This window comes from Aythya fuligula, chromosome 12 (genome assembly GCF_009819795.1).
Source record: "Aythya fuligula isolate bAytFul2 chromosome 12, bAytFul2.pri, whole genome shotgun sequence".
Classification (NCBI taxonomy): Eukaryota; Metazoa; Chordata; class Aves; order Anseriformes; family Anatidae; genus Aythya; species Aythya fuligula.
In genome coordinates, this window is record NC_045570.1 from 11,923,086 (window position 1) to 11,939,832 (window position 16,747).

Here is a 16,747-nt window from a genome sequence, read left to right on the forward strand (position 1 = left end):
TCTGCTGGATATTTGTACTCACTAGAGAAACGGCTGCCCTAGAAAATGGAGACTGCTATTGCATGAGGTTTTCCACATTGTTGCTGGGATATTAGGGATTTGTCACTTCAAGAGATTCTAAAAGTCTGATGGTTTGATGTTTAATGTAATGATGTTTAATGTAATTTTGAATTGCATTAACTAGAAGTGAAAGATAACCATGGGATGACTTGGATGTATTTCTTCATTTAATGACCTGGAGATGTGTTATTTATTTATCTATTTTAATAAGAGAATGTGGTACAAATGGCAGATGCCAAATTCACCCACTGTCTGATAGAAAATCACTGTTTATTCAATAGCACAGATGGAAGATGTCCATATCCAACACCCTTTTTTTAACGCATATTTTCCTTCTAATTCAATTCTACCAGCTATAAACAACACTAGAAGCTACTGTGTAGGCAGAGCTCTTGTTTTTTTTTACCCCATGTCAGTTCAATACAGCTGGATAACACACCAGTAAAATTGTGGCAGCACCACCTGATTTAGTCATTGTTATCAGTGGTGCAGTGAATTATGTTTCTGATGTTTACTCTTGTAGTCAGAGCCATCTCAAGGAAATATGTATTACTACTAAATGTTCTGTAGCTTAAAAAACGTTTACCAGATTGGAGCTAGTTTACCACATTCAGTACAGAATCTGGAAGGTAATTTAATGTTCTAATCCTTATATAGCTTAATATCATTGGTAAGATTTTTTAAACAAGGTTTGCCATTTTCATGATGATAGTGTCATCTGTAGCCAACTAAATAGTATCCCTGACTATCAGATCTACTTTTACCTAAGAAAACATAGTACCAGGAGGTGGAACAAGTAGGCACTCTGGAAGCACAGCTCTAGAAGAGAGAACAGGCCATGTGGGAGACCACATCTGGAATATCATGTCCAGTCTGGGGCTCTCCCAGCTCTCTCCAGTTTAAAAAATCCAGTGGAGAACTACAGAGATGGTAGGGAATGTGAACATACAATGTGTGAGAAGAGGCTGAGGGTTTAGGGTTTGCTTTGCCTGGAGAAAGGAAGGCCAACACAGAATGTATGTATTGTCTTCTGCAACCTAAAGCTGCTGCATATAGAAAAGACAGCAACAGACTGTTCTCAAAGGGACGCCACAAAAGCACAAAGAGTCATAGTCACAAGTTGCAACAAGGGAGAGGCATAGGAAAATATTCTTCATAATAAGTGGTTAAGCACAGTGACAGATTACCCAGAGAGGCTTGAAAATCTCCAATGTCAGAGGCCATAAACCCAGCTGGCAAAGACCCACATCAGCAAATAGAGTTACAGTAGCTCCTCTCTGAGCTAAAGCTGATGATTGCCTAACTTGATGATTTCAACAAATACTTATTGAAATTGTGGCAGAAATTGTTGGTTTTATATGGTCTAATTTCAGTGCTACTTCAGTTCTATGGGACTACTTGGTATCTGTAATGCTAGTTACTGGTATGGGTTATTTTTCATTAATGCCTGCAGTTCAGAAAGTCTGTTCTTGAACTTGCCACTATACAGACATAGAACAAAGACACCAGTCCTTACACATTAATCATGACAGGCAAATGGTGGGAAAGTAAGAAAGTACAGGAAAAAGAAGTCCATGACTGATCATTAGAAAAACTAGAACAGATCCTCAGCTCTCAGTTTAATATTTTTTTTCATAGAAGTTTCTTGCTCATGTTCCCTTATTGATCAATATGAATTAACAATCAATCAGTGTAATAAAACTACAAGGGGAAAACAGTATTATGGATGCTTCTACCAATGTATGAAATAATTTTAAAAGTGAATTTCACATGTAGTCTGTGATAGGACCCTATTTATTCTGTAAATAAATATGGCCCTAAACACCAGTGCATAAAGGCTGCTTAAGGATGGAGGTAGGATGATTCCATGTTGTCCTGTTTTAGGAGGGTATACCTAAGGTTTATGTTTTAAGATTATTGAATGCAATTAATTTCACAATTAATTTGAAAGGACTGAATATCTGACAAGATCAGATTCAAAGCTTGGGCAACAATTGCTACAGCTGAACAGAGTTTCATATACCTATTTATTTTAGCTGTTCATTAATGTTAATATCCAGTGGTTAAAGTTAAAATTCAGTCCTTTAGACTTTCCCCTTAAGGCATGATGTCTTATGCATTTATTCATGCATGTTAATCCAACTAGTAATTTTTTCCTCTCCCTCTGTGTATAATCTTCCTCTCCTTTTAGCATTTGACCATTTCAAACACTCAAAGAGAAACAATAAGCTCCCATGGAAAGCTGTTCCTCTCAACAGTAAAACAAACAAACAAACAAACAAAAAACAACAATAAAAGAAAACAAAAGGATCAAAAACTTACTACCATTGTGGGATAATTTAGGTGAAAAAATGTTTTATTTCTAAAGCTGATATGCAACATACGTGTGTGTGTATAGCTCTATGCTTTAGGAGATTTCTTCTTTACCTTTTTCAGGCCTCTACAATCATGTGTGATGACAAGAAACAACCCACGGAACAGTATGTATCATCTTTCACTGTGTCTGTCGGGAGGTGCTTTATTTGGGGAAAAAACAAACTCAACTAAATATAATAGAGAGTCATAACATACATTGTTAACCTGAATATGGGCAACAGAAAAATACATAGTAAAACAAGGAGCTCTTTTGTAGCAAAAGAGGGTTTGGGAGAAAGTTCCCTTCTTTTACTGTAGAAACTCAGCAATGATGTTCAATGGTGATGCTAGTCAGCAAAAATATTGAAATACTGCTTAGTATTGAAGCTTAAGAGAGATACCACCACGATCAGAGAGGAGCTGCATTGTAACATGCAAGATTCCTCTAATTTTTATTAATTCTATAAAATATGAAAGTTAGAAAATTACAATGGAAGAAACTTTATTTGTTATACTTTTGTGGACAGAACAAATCTTTTCTGAAGAGTGACTGACAGGTTTGTCTGCCTGGGTAAGGAAATATATATTATCTGTTTTCCACTACCTCCTGTGTGCAAACACTTCAAAAATATTAGTCTGCATGCACAAAGACACTCCAAGATGAGGACATGCCTTCCCCTTAAAGAGAGAGATGATGCAGATCTCCTTAGGGAAGCTGTGATCAGAATCAAAATGAAGCAGTCAGTCACTGCACAACACTATAAAAAAGGTCCCAGCACCAGTTTTTCAGCTAAGGAACAGCATTGCACCCCAGTAACTGTCTGCTGTCTTTGGTTCACTCTGATTCTGTGCCATCCTGTAGCTGGCTGTATGTATTGTTTAGCAAATGACATTGTGTTCCACTGTGCACCATTTTTCATTAAAGATCTGTCATAAGGGAACACAGAGCTACTGCAAAATAGCTAGCAGACTTAAATTCATACCATTAATGTGCAGTAATTGCATTGTAAACAAACTCTGTTTCAGACTGCTGCTCATCTTACTATTGACTTATCAGTTTACATACTCACTTTAAAGAATGATAGTTATAACCTACCGTGGAGAACTTTCTGATACATTATAAATACCCAAGCTAAGTTTCTGACTACATTACACTAGTGTGAATTCAGTGACCCCAATGGAAAAAGAATTCCTCCAGATTAATCCTCATCAAGAGGTCAAAACCTTGATTCTTTTCTTTTTCTACTGGCTTGGTTGTCTGTTTTTAACTGGGAATGCTATTTATACAGAACACTATTTAAATACAGATGGTTTATGATTATGCTATGCAGACTGAGACAGACAAAGAAAATGAGAATGCTTGGAACAATGTACAGCAGGTTGCTGGGTAGAGGTGGGTGATTCTGAATTCTCTTCAGTTGGAACAGACCCAATGTAACTCCAAAAAATGTGAATGCATTTATACAAGCTACAGACAACTCATAATTAATGTCTGAAATCCCCTTATAGTTTAGACTTCAAAGGGAAAGAATGAAAATAACTATCAATTATAGAGTCCATAGGGCAATGTTAGACTGTTTTTTACAGATTTACCAGTTAGCTGTTGTCAGTTTATTTCCAAGATTTTTTAAAATACTTGGTGTCAAAGGTGAGCATCATTGTTTGAGTACATCCCATGCAAACTGTCAAGCACATTATCTTTAGGGAGGCTTTTCCTATCCCCAGTTTGATGTGCTAGGTGGAAATGAGAACCCTGCTGACAGCAGGCCAGATGACTGATAAAGTACACATCTAACATTGAGTCAAATGCTCCACAGTCCCAACGTATACACTTGACAGAGAGACAGACATTTGTGTAATTAACATTTGGCAAGCAAGAGTATTCAGTAGGAGGTTTACTGAGAACTGAGTAGTTCTAGTCATCTCTGTAATACGTGCACCAGCTGCCAGTCAGAGCTGGGGGATTTCTTTAGACTGACAGAGTCATGTGTATTCACCTTTTCTTAGCTCACAGAGGAAGAACTCTCTCTTTCCAGAAACCGACATAAACAGACTTCTCAGCAGATGTGAACACAATACAGATAAACAAATTTCTAAATGCACAGGCTAAAGGTTAGAATCACAGTAAGCTTACCTGGTTTAAAGTGTTTCCTTAATCAGAACTATAAAAGTCTTAAGAATCTGTACTGAAAAATAGATGCACCAGAAACAGTTTTGGTAGAAGTCCTCATTAAGGCTCCTTGCTTGTTTTCCCTTGTTAAAAATCAAGAGGGGTCCTGCAGGTGAAGCTCTAACTACTCATGACAAAGGATGCAAAAGCAGAACATTTCTACTTTTTCTTAACAACAGGCATCTCTGAGTACAGTACCTCTGCTCCTCTCACCTCCAGCTTTCAACAGTAAATTCACTGCCTCTTTTGGGGAAGAGCTGTGATATTTTTACCATAAAGCAGACAATGCTCAGCATCATATTTCAAACAGGTTCTCTGGCCCAAATGGTCTGAGTTGTAAGGCATCAGCAACGCAACCTGTTAGTTTCCTAAAACAGAAGTCTGGAAAGATGCCTATATTCCTGGGCAGTGAAACTGTTTTCACTATTGTCTTTTCAGTCTTTGATTAACCGAAGAGCCTAGAAATTCTATGCACAATTGATATGGCTCTATTTTGTATTTATTTTAACTATTCTATTTCTCACCTAGTTTTGGAGAAAAAAAAAAATAAATCCAAACATGTCAGGTGATTGATGATGATCTGTCTCATACACCAAGGGACCCACATCTCAGAGACCCCAGGTACCACAGTCCTTGGCTTTGAGAAAAGGCAGGGTACAGCAAGAAGAATAAAGAAGAATAAAGCTTACTGGGATTAAAACTTTAAACACTGGGAAAATAGATTCCTTGCCATTTGCAGTCAACAATGACAAAATGAAGGAGTCTATAAACACCTGGCTTTAACTTGTAGAGAGGCAGAAAACCATATTCAAATGATAGAAAAATTTCCTATAGTTTTGCTGGTAGAAATGCATGAAAATGATTTAATATATCAAAATACGTAGCCCTTCATTCTTAAATCATACTCTATTTCATTTAAACCGTTCCTGGATAAGCCATTTAACTTTAAAAAGAGCTGATGGAAGTTCAGAATTGCCTTACATAGAAAATTACAGAGAAAATTAAGGTTTTTCATCCCATCCTGGAGAAAGAAAGTGAATTGCAGGGTTTATTTCCGTGTAGTATTTTGATGATTACCTCCAAACGTTCCAGTTTTTACCCCAGAAAATTGAAATGTGACTGTAAGACTATGAAATGTGTGACTATGAAACATTTCAGTTTAGCCAAACCAACATAAAATTCTTTCATTTTTCATTTTTATGAAAATTAGAGTTTTATACTCTACTGAAAAGGTTGTAAATGCTTTGAAACTTTTTTTTTTTTTAAATAACTACCTTTTCATAAATTAAAAATGATCACTTTAAATTACTTTCAGATAGAGATTGTTCTATGCTGTAGCTTGGCAGGTTATAGGTTTTAAAGACAAGCTATAAATCCTCCAAATAGGCATCAATAATAGAAATAATTACCCAGTCTTTATAAAGCAGTATGAACAATTATACTGCAATATAAAAATCTATTTCCTCTATAACCTGCAATGAATCAGATGCCCATTAATGAATAAAGGTTGTGAATCATCATCTTTAAAAGATTTAAGACTATGAAATGCCACAGCTTCTTAAAATCCACTCCCTAGCTTGTATATGTTAACAATGTCATGACCAGAGATGGTTAATAAATAAGTGGAGTTTGGATTCACTGACTTAGCTTGGGTATGTTGTGCACCAAAACTGTTTTGGTATGGATTTGAAATCCAGGACAGCACAGTATCAGCTAACTCCTAAGGACACAGTCCTTTTTATGGTACATTGGCAAAGTACTGTGCTCTGACTTCAAAGATACAAAGTCATACATTTTAAGAAGATATTTTCACAAAGCAAAGGAGCCTATTTAACACAATGACATTTGTAAGCGGTTTCTTATTTTATCCGAAACAATTCACTCATCCATCAGTATCCAATTAAACGTGGTATGAGTCAGATTGTAATATTGGCTGCTGCTGACTAATACGGCAGGTCACCATCTATACATAGAACTATTCAATGATGATACAGTGATTGGCAACTTCAATTAGAGATGGTGACCGTGAGCACAGTATATGTGTTTTAAGGATATGTGTTATTATATTTAGTCTGGTAACCAAAGAAGCCAATATATACTATTAGAGCTTTTCTATTGAATAAGCCTGATTTAGTACTGCTTGCTAATATTTTGTAGGTTTTGATTGCTTTGTTCCTACTGTATCAAATACATTCTTCCCTCACATACAGAGGAATCTCAGCAAAATGAGTATTTGGTGTGTATGCCTAAAAAAATGTATGTAATACATTATTTTTAACTTAACATGCTTTCATAAACATAAGATGTAAATTACCTCATCCTTTGCAAGAAGGAACATGAGGTTTACAAATCAGCAGAGACCAAAGGAAAAAGACTAGCATGCAAGAAATACTTCAGTAATTTTTGAAACAGTATGGCAAATTTATTTTTCAGGTCAGCACATGATTTTCTGTTGCTTTCTTTTCCTTAGTCAGTCCTGGCTTACACTACCCCTAGTGTAGTTAAGATCAATAATTTAATCTAAAATTGAAATGGATTTTGAAAATTCAGTTTGTGCTTTCAGTTTGAATACTGGATAGACAACAAATAAGCTGATTGTAAGCATGATAGTTTTGAACAGTGCACACAGGTTTTTGCAACAATCTGAGTCCTCTGAGCTTCATAAAAAATTTAAAAAATGCTTGCATGAATGATTGTTAAAATGTCAATGTCAAAAAATCCAGAGAAAAGACGGACATTACATAGAAGTTGAAATGACAAACACAAGAAAAAAAGACAGGATTAATGCAGTCATTTTTTTCATTTGAATTAAGTTAAACAGAATAAGAACATGACTTCCCAGGTGTTTTTTTTTCTTTATATTACCTGTTCTTGCATACTGAAAAATAAAGCTAAGAGACTTTAAACACCATGAGTTAAGTGTTAGCCTTGCCTTTGTCTCTAAGAACTGGCTTCCATCCAGACCACTTCTTCATGTTATAGTCCATGACAGCAATACTAGCCTATAGGTAGTTGCTCCGGAGAAATAACGCATATCTACAGCCTGGCAGAGAATGGGATGTACTTACTTATGAATTCTAGACATGGTCCAGCTGGAGTTGACTAGCCAAGCAGGTGTTCCTCTCTTAGTAGCGCTAATTAGTACTGCAAAGTGCTGACTTATTACTGTCTAGCTCTGGACTTAGCTCAGGTATCTCTACGTTGTACTGCATGCTCTAAGCTGAGATTGGTCATGTATTTAATTTGCTGATGAGAGAGGGCCCCATATCCCATTAAATCCTATCAGACATGCAGGCTGTGAGTATCAAGACTGACAATACTGCACAATTCTCTAAAAATACAGTGCAATTCTCTTTGCACTGCATAAGAAAAGGCAGTTTGTCAAGTCACAAACACAAAAGCTAACTGTAATTTTGGATACTTATGTCCTTCTCCTTATATTTCTCCAAATGAGTCCACAAAAACATTTACAGTTCTTTCTGTAAGTCCAGTGATCACCTTGGTCACCTGAAAGACACAAAAAACCTCTTGTGAAAATTTACCATCTGTCTTGCCATTATCATTGCTTCTTTTTTAAATGCAGTACTATAAACATAGCAAAGTCTCATTAACCTTTCAAAGACAAATGTTAGATGTTGCTTTATTTCAAGAGTAGATTTGTAGTCAATAGAACTTTTCTGAGTTAAAAATATCTCTTTAAATGATCTTCTCAGAAGATCACATTCTTGGAATAACTGGATTAATTTTGCAGTTCTGGATATGAACAAGAAAATAACTTATATCAAAGGCAATTATTCCACACTCAGAGGAAAGAGGACTTTAACAAGGCCTGTCTGTTCCATGCAACAGAGTTTAAGTTAATAGCTGTGAACTAGCAGCAGTTGATGGCACATGTAACCCAGTGGTTTGCACACTATCAGGATTCCTAGGTTTTATCTGCTCTGAAGATTACCTGATCTCAGCAAATTTTCTCACTTCCTCACCAGTTTCCCTTTCTGCCCTTTATTCCTTTTTAGGTATTGACAGTATATATACCTTTTTTCTGCATTGTGTGTAGTGCACAGGAGAACAGCCATGACAAGGGACTCCAAGCTGCACACTTCTGTGACAGACACAAATGGTTCCTACTAGCTGGTTTTCTCTGACTTTATTTACCAAAGTTATACCAGAGTTCCACTGCCACTTGAAGCCCCCATCCCATACCTGCATGTCTTACTTCTTTCATATTCACAGGCCCCTTACTTAATCACAATCATTTAAAATGTATGTTGTAAAGAAAATAATGAAATGAGTTTCACTTGTAAATTCTTAATTCTAGAGTCAATGGATGGACTCTTCTGGTTTCAGTATGCAGTAAAACAAGTGAAGTGAATATGTCCTAAGTGAACAGTAGAAAACAGTCAGATAATGTCACTGAGATAAAGTCAAATAGCAAATATACATATTCTAGAAAAATAGTCAGAAGTTCCTCCTCAGTTACTTACAGTGTCTCAAGATCATAGAGTCTTCCCCCTGAACAATATACTTTGTTCATCAGTAAGGAAGGAGGAAGTAAAGACATCAGTTAGTTTTATTATCATGAAATAATATCCTAACTGACTTAGTTTGGTATCCAGCCATGTTTGAAGCCATCCATTACTGGGAAGAGTTAGGGCAAAGTCTTCATGCATGCCCCAGCAGCAGAGTTTCAACTTCTGGAAGGCATTGTGTGCCAGACATATTCAAACCAGAACTTGTGCATAGTTTTTAACATAGTTTTCCACATTGTTCCCAGAAGAAATATTTCTGGTCTGATGCAGTAAGCCTTTAGACTTCCATGAGACTAGATAGTTTAGAGGATTCATGTGTTTTCCATTAGTGATTGTACTTGAGATACTGAAATAGAATCACATCTTCATGAATTTGCTTCACTATTTCAGCACCAAGTGTTTATAGAGGAGACATCTCTGCCTCTAATATATTAGGAAGATAGGGCAGACCTATTTTGTAACAGGATTTTGATGCTATGCAAGCCTCACCTGAAGAAGATAGCTCAGAATACCAGAAGGTACCAGAAATAATTAGTTTATCCCACAATATACATATTTTTCTATAATGTTAACCTGGTTTTTCCTCCTTTCTCTTCTAATATATGCTGCCTTTTTGCCAGATAGTTTCTATTATCTTTAACAATAATATAAAAATAGTGCATTCATAATATAACAGTTTAGAACCAATTTTGTCATTTGCTTTCATTTCATCAGCTCGAAACTTCTGTGCATCAGATGAGATTGTTCCAGCTGAGATACAAATGAGCTAGAATTTCTCATTTTGGTGGCCCCTAAATTCTATTTATAGAATCCTTTCCAATAATGAATTCATCTGTTCAGAAAACAAAGTCTGACTGTGCTCAAAAATAAGTTATAAATGAACCATGTCAGCAAATATTAGATAAAGGTGGTGCTGAAAGAGGGAAATGAATACTTCAAGTTCATTTATGATTTATGAGTTCAGAGTTGAAATGGAAGTGGTGCATAATAATGAACAATAGAAATAGCTTGTTTGGAGAGTGAGGATGAATAGAAACTTTCGGCTTGAATAGTCTATTAATAGATTATTGATCTAAACCATTACTGCTAAAAAAAGTTCAAAAACTGCCTAGTGATAAACAAAAATATACCCTATCAGCTAATAGCTAAAATACTCCTACGTGGTCATAAGAATATAAATCTATAATCCCCAGAGTCATGGGTATTGCCCATCTAAAACTGCATCTCCTTTGCAAATAGGATGTACGCATCCAGGAGTTCACATTCTTGCCCCTTCCAAGGTTTTCAAGAAGAGGTCAATTGGCTCTGGGCTATATCCCAAAATGTTATGGTAGTGAATTTCCATGTGATCAAGGAAGAGCACAATATTACATTTTTTACTCCACACTAGGGAATCAAAATAAAATAATATAATATATATATATATTTAAGAGGTGGCCATTAGCTCATTTTCTACTCTACCAGTTTAATCCACTGGCACAGGTTAGAGGATATAGATCCTATTGATGAGTGCCTCAAGACACCCAACATCAGAGGCAATTCCTACACCACTGCCATGTTTTAATTTAACACCATCTTCAAAATCAGAATCAGACTTTGACATGTGTATAAGAAAAATGTGTTAAAAAAAAAGGCAGTGATGCCTCTAAGTTCATGGGAAAGCTCTTGAAAGAGCTAAGATTTTATGTAGTCAAGAAGCAGAGAAAACCTCTTAGGATAAACATAGGAGTTTAAACTAACATACATTCATGCCTTACTTCTTTCTCTTCATGGAATATAAAAATCACATTTTCATATCACAAAAATATATTTAAAGAAGCAAGATCCTTATACTCATGATTGTCTATGATACGGGGTCACAGGCAGTTCTTGCTTCTCATATGTAGACCAAATGGTGGTCCACATAAATAATAAATGAAACTCCATAAATCAGTTGGTCTAGCAAATAATACAACCTCTTTCTAGTGTATTTAGTCACTCTGTTACATTTGTATGTAGATAGGTAAATTCCTGCAACAGTTTACAGTTTTTCCTAGACTTAGTTACAACATACAACTTCAGGAAGGTGTTTAGTTATAGCTAAGTCATTTGCTAGCTTTTAATGAAGAGGTAGCAGCAATTAAGCTGAGATCAAGCTATCAATAGTTTGCATAAAATAGTGATTTCCACTCAAGTAGGAAAAAAGAAGTATCATTTAGCTGGATGTCATTCAATGATATCTCTCCCAGTTCATACATAAGCACACTCTTACCCCACATGGAAAGCACAGAGTTAGTATTGTGGATGTTTCCTTTGTCCCCATCAACACACATTGCCAATTAGTTTATTTTCAGTTCTCAGTTTTCAAGGTCCCAAATCACAAAGCCGTACAAGCAACCATTCTCCCAGGTGTGTGGTACCACTGCCAGATTGTAAGTGTACCAGTATTTGAGGACTAAGGACTTCAGGTGCAGCGGTGTCAGTCCACACTGCTGAAGTTTTAACAAAATACAAGGGCAGCCATGTGACTTTCAGTACAACATTTGGCATCTTTAAATAAAGCAAATAAAGAGCAGTTCACTTGCTGCTCCATGTATGGGGTTGCTTTCTGTTGCTTTACTTAAAAATCAGAACTTGACAGTTCTTAACTTCTTTAAAAATATGTAACAAAATAATAGAAAATTATTCCACTAAGCTGAAAAGGATCTATAACATCTGTAATGTGGAAGTTTTGGAACTCTTCAGCAACAGAAGTTTCACAGGATTGTTTTCATCAGAAGGATGAATAAAAGATGAGTTGGCAGGTGAATAATGTAGAAATATTTATTACTAGCATTCACTGAAAACAATGCTAGAATGCCTCTAAAGGCCTGAATGAAAAAAAAAAAAATGCAACCACCACCATTTAAAAAATTAACTAGCACTCTAGCACTCCAGTAAAGGAAATGCAGCTAATTGAAGACACCTACTTTTGTGTCAGGTGATTGGAAAAAGTACACAGGAGTTGAAGTCAAAATGTAATCGAACCCCCTTTTTCTTTTTGTATCACAGTTGGAAAAGGACAGTGATGTGGCATTGTTTGTGCGGTTCTTACAGACTGTCTTCTGTCTCTTCAATGTAATGTCACCACAGAAACTTCCAGAGTTGATTAGTACAATCTATTCTACTGTAGCCAAAGATTACAAAGACACAGGGCTTACTTTAAACAGTCACAATAAAAATAAATAACTTTTTCAGCAGTTTTTTTTTTAAACGGATCAGGGTCTTTAGGGAATTTACTCTCTACTATTATCATAGTTATACAAAAATAGCAATTATCTCTTACTCATTAAAACAACTCTGCAAATGAAAGGTCGTATGTACGTGCCTTAGGAACTCACATGTGATATAACACCAAAAAAAAACCACTGTTGAACAGCATGTTTCCTTAATGCATGGCAACGTCAGAATTAGGGATGGATGCATAGCTTTTATGAGCTTAACACATGCTTGCCAAACAGCAGAGTTAACTCCATTTTATTTTGTTTAAATTAAGAAGGTGCAACATGAGCCCCAACCGTGGCAGGTTTTAATCATGACCTAGTTTCTCTGGATATCTAGTCAAATGACTGGATTTCACTCTTAATAGGGCATATCAAAGGTCTGATTAGCAAATATATCAAATGGCTTAGAGATCAGAACCTGACCCAAGTCCAGGTGTAGAGCCACTCCATGGAGTATCAACTCTAACCCAAACATAACAGCCTTATTCTGCCCCAATTCCGCCCATCAGTTTAATCTTCCAGTTGAGTTGTCAGTATTGTCTGAATTACTCTGCTTCCATGGTAAGCAGTTAGAGGCTCAAATGTATCTCAGGATGAACTTTGGGATTAAACAGAAGGCAAAGCTGGCCTACAGGGACAGTACCTCCTTTCATCTTTGATGACACAGAGGACAAAGCAATTATCCGTATCACCTAGCGTTTCAGATCTTTGATATTTGCTGTACTATTCTGTGTTGCTGTAACAGCAGCCAAAAGCCATTTTTTGTAACTGCTTGCGGAATCATTTCAGCATGCACCAGGCTGAAAGCATGTCTTAGAATTCCCTCACCGGCTATCTGTTGAACAAAGCCACTTCACCCGTATTATGTTGGTCTAAGACACAGTGGTGTAGCCCCTTTTTTCTTGAAGTATTTGCTGCCCAGAACAAGAAACAGAAAACAAGCCACCATGGAGTAGTAGGAAGAGAAGAAAGCAAGGGTTGGGGAGTGGAAAAAGCAACAGCAAGAATACACAAAGAGATGCAGGCTTTGATAGTTACAGCAGCATCCAGCACAGAAAGAATTCTTTCCAGAGGAAAGACTTGCAGATAATACTAAACAAAACGCTGATTTATTTCTTAAGCCCTCATTTTATTCCAGAATACCAGCTGACACTGAGTTTGAACCAAGAGCTCAAAACATCTCTGTGAACACCAAGAGTGAGCCGTAGATCTCGTCACAGCAGCAAGTTCCTCATTTCACTGTAATTTCCAGGCTAGACGTCTGTCTGAAACCTAACAACTTCACATAAAGCACAGTGTAGCCATGGGGCAGCTTTGGCCATCTGCAGCTTCTGAGTTGCGTGACAGTGGGAGCCAGACAGACGGATAATGGTTGAGCAAAGATTTCCTCAGCTTAGGAAGCATATTTTCTTTCTTGTGCAACTGGAGACTTCAGGAAAGAGACTTGGCTTTCATGTTCTTCTATCTACCAATGCCAGGACAGGGAAATTGTCTTCTACCAAGCTTAATCACCTAGGTTAGGTAGGACATTAAAACGTAGTTTTGGCAAAGAACTGAAGTTAATCAAACTCTTGCTTAGATTATCCAGTTTTGGGGGTGTGTTTTTTGCTTGTTTGTTATTGAACAGCACCTGAAATTCATGCGTTAGAAACACATATCTAATATTGAACAGAGATTAAAGTGGTTATAACAACACAGCTTTCCTTCTACAAAACTCAGCTGACATCTTCTGGCCAACCTTGGTTCTACAGGTATGGAACTGAAGATTTATTCAATACAGAACTGAATTTGAAATCCTTTTAGTGAAGAAAAAACACCTGAGAACTGTGGAGTATGAAGTCTTGATGTGAGAACCACCCCACAGCAATAAAGGCCATTTCAGAGAGGATAAAGGAAAGCACACTGAAAAAAAAAAAAAAAACTCATATGAAAGGCTCCACTGCTGGAGCTTACACCTCCTCCTCAGCTGACAGTAAGCCACTGGTTCTTAACATGCATTCAGTAGCCTCCAAGCAGGAAGAACTATTTCAACAGCTTGCATCTTTTGGCTGGTGTGGGAGAAGTATGAAGTCAGAGTCTGAACTAAACAACTCGCTCTAGAGCAAGCCCCTATGCAATTGGCTCCACTTTCAGCAGGGGGAGCATGGGAAATCCTGCCTGATCACTGTTCATCTTGTCACATAGAGACTTCAAACTCCAAGACTGTGTAATCTTTTTCAGAACCACTGAATTAACCTAGGCAAGTTGTAAAAGTCTCACACCGAAGCTACATAAACATAAATGGGATTATCAGAGCGTGTTTTATGACCCACTTACCTGCTGCCTGTGGTTCCAGTACCTTTTTAAGCATCGCTCCTTTACATTTCTCCCCCTGTATTGTTTCTAATTAAGTAAAGCTCATCAGAAAGCAATTTTTTATTTATTTTTCTACTCTTAAGAAATTAGAAGTGCCCAGTTAAGAAGTTTGTTTTTTTAATCTGAATGGAAGGCATAATTCTGCATCCTTTCTACAATTGCTTTGGTCCCATACATCTTTTGCCTTCAAGTCATTGAAGAGCCTCAGTCAAAGCATTCTGAGTCGGCACCATCGACAGACTTGAGCAGATGCCCAGACACTTGTTAGTATGAAACTGTAGCATGGGCCAACGAGCCCATAACATGGCCGAACAGCAATTAACTAATGCAGTAAGAAATAAGACTCTCTCACCTGACATACCTAGAGAGATCTGATGGTAGCAGTTTGAATTGGTTCTCCAGGATAGGGACAACGATTTAGTAAAATTTCAAGTGTTTTATGTGATAATTATACCTTTTTGGAGGTCGACTGCTCAGCAGCAGATAGAGGAAAAACGTATTTCCTATTCATGTCAAACCATAGTTCGTAGCCTTTAGAGAAACACATGCCTTGGAGTCTCACTTTTCCGCTTTCTCTGCCGCAGCATTACAGCACAGCAATGAAGGGAACATAGAAAATGGTTTATGACAGTAGTGTGACCAACTGATAGCTGAGAAAACCACAAGATATGCACAGTTCTACTTTCAGTTCTTCTCAGTACAATTAAAGCTCTAAACAGAGACTCTGACTAAAACACCCAAAAAATCTTCTGCAAAGTTTACACCTCTTTTTTTTTGGAGGTGGGGAGGGGACAGAAAGGAGAGGGAGGAAAAAATTGTCCCTTAATTTCTCTTCACCCTCAAGAAAGGCAAACCAATGGAATTAATGGAAACAAAGCTGAACCTCAGACTGAGTACTTGAACACTTGCTGTGCTACTGGTCCGTTCTAATTCAATGATTTTATTAGTGCTTGCAGTCCTTTTTGCATCTGTTTAAGACAATTTACATCATATACTTCAGGCAAATGTTCAAATGATTTTTAAACTGCAGGCAAATACTATGCAAGTGAGCTTGCCAAATTGAACATTTTTATGTGTATTTCCAATTTTACTAAAGCACAGATTGGATATGTTGGCCAGTGAACACCTGCTCCCTCTGCTGACTGCAATTTAGTGCACCTCAGTAGTATCAAGGTATCCTTAACTTTTATGTATTAATAATTATCTCCATTGGGGGAAAACTGCTGAGATACAAGTTTCAAAGCAAACTAGCAAAGCCTACTCAAACTATTTATTTTTATCTGAGCTTGAATATTTACCCTATCTGAACTGGAATCTAGCATATTTTCTGTTATGCTAGATTCTGATAAAGTAACTGAAACATTGTCTCCCATCCCTTTAATAAAAATCACTTTCTAAACTTGAAAAATGATTTAAATATTTTTATTTAAAAAAGAAAACAGTGATTTGGGTGAGCGTGTTTCTGACTATCGCTTCTTTAGACTGTTAGAGAGAAAAAAAACTCCAAACAGAACTGATACAACCTAAAGCAAATAGACTGCCTACAAAGATGTTTGTCAGAACATACATTTTGGTATTGCAGGACTTGCATCTAGATGTGGCTATTAAGCCTTCACATCAGCGGGCTTGCATAAGCAGCTTAACACATTAAGTTCACTCATTTAAATGCTGTTGATTCTCCAAGTCACAAAATACAATGTTTATTAATGCCTAAGAAGCTAAGTTCGTAGTTAGGTGTCTGATCTAATTCAAACTGATAGAATCATTATTTTCTTTACCATAAGTGATGACAGGTTTTTGTCTTTGGCCTGCAATAAATTCCAGGGACCATTTAAAACTAACTAGTTTAATGTAATCCTTTTCCACTGTAGGATAATTATAGTGTTGCGTGTTAAACTGAGCAAAACTAGCATGAAATTAGAAGTAGTACCCTTCTTACTGTCAAATGGATTCCCTAAAACAATCATTACCAATTTGCAGTTGCAATTACAACAACCTACGTGTAAGCACGTATCTAGGAGTAACACTGGTATCTA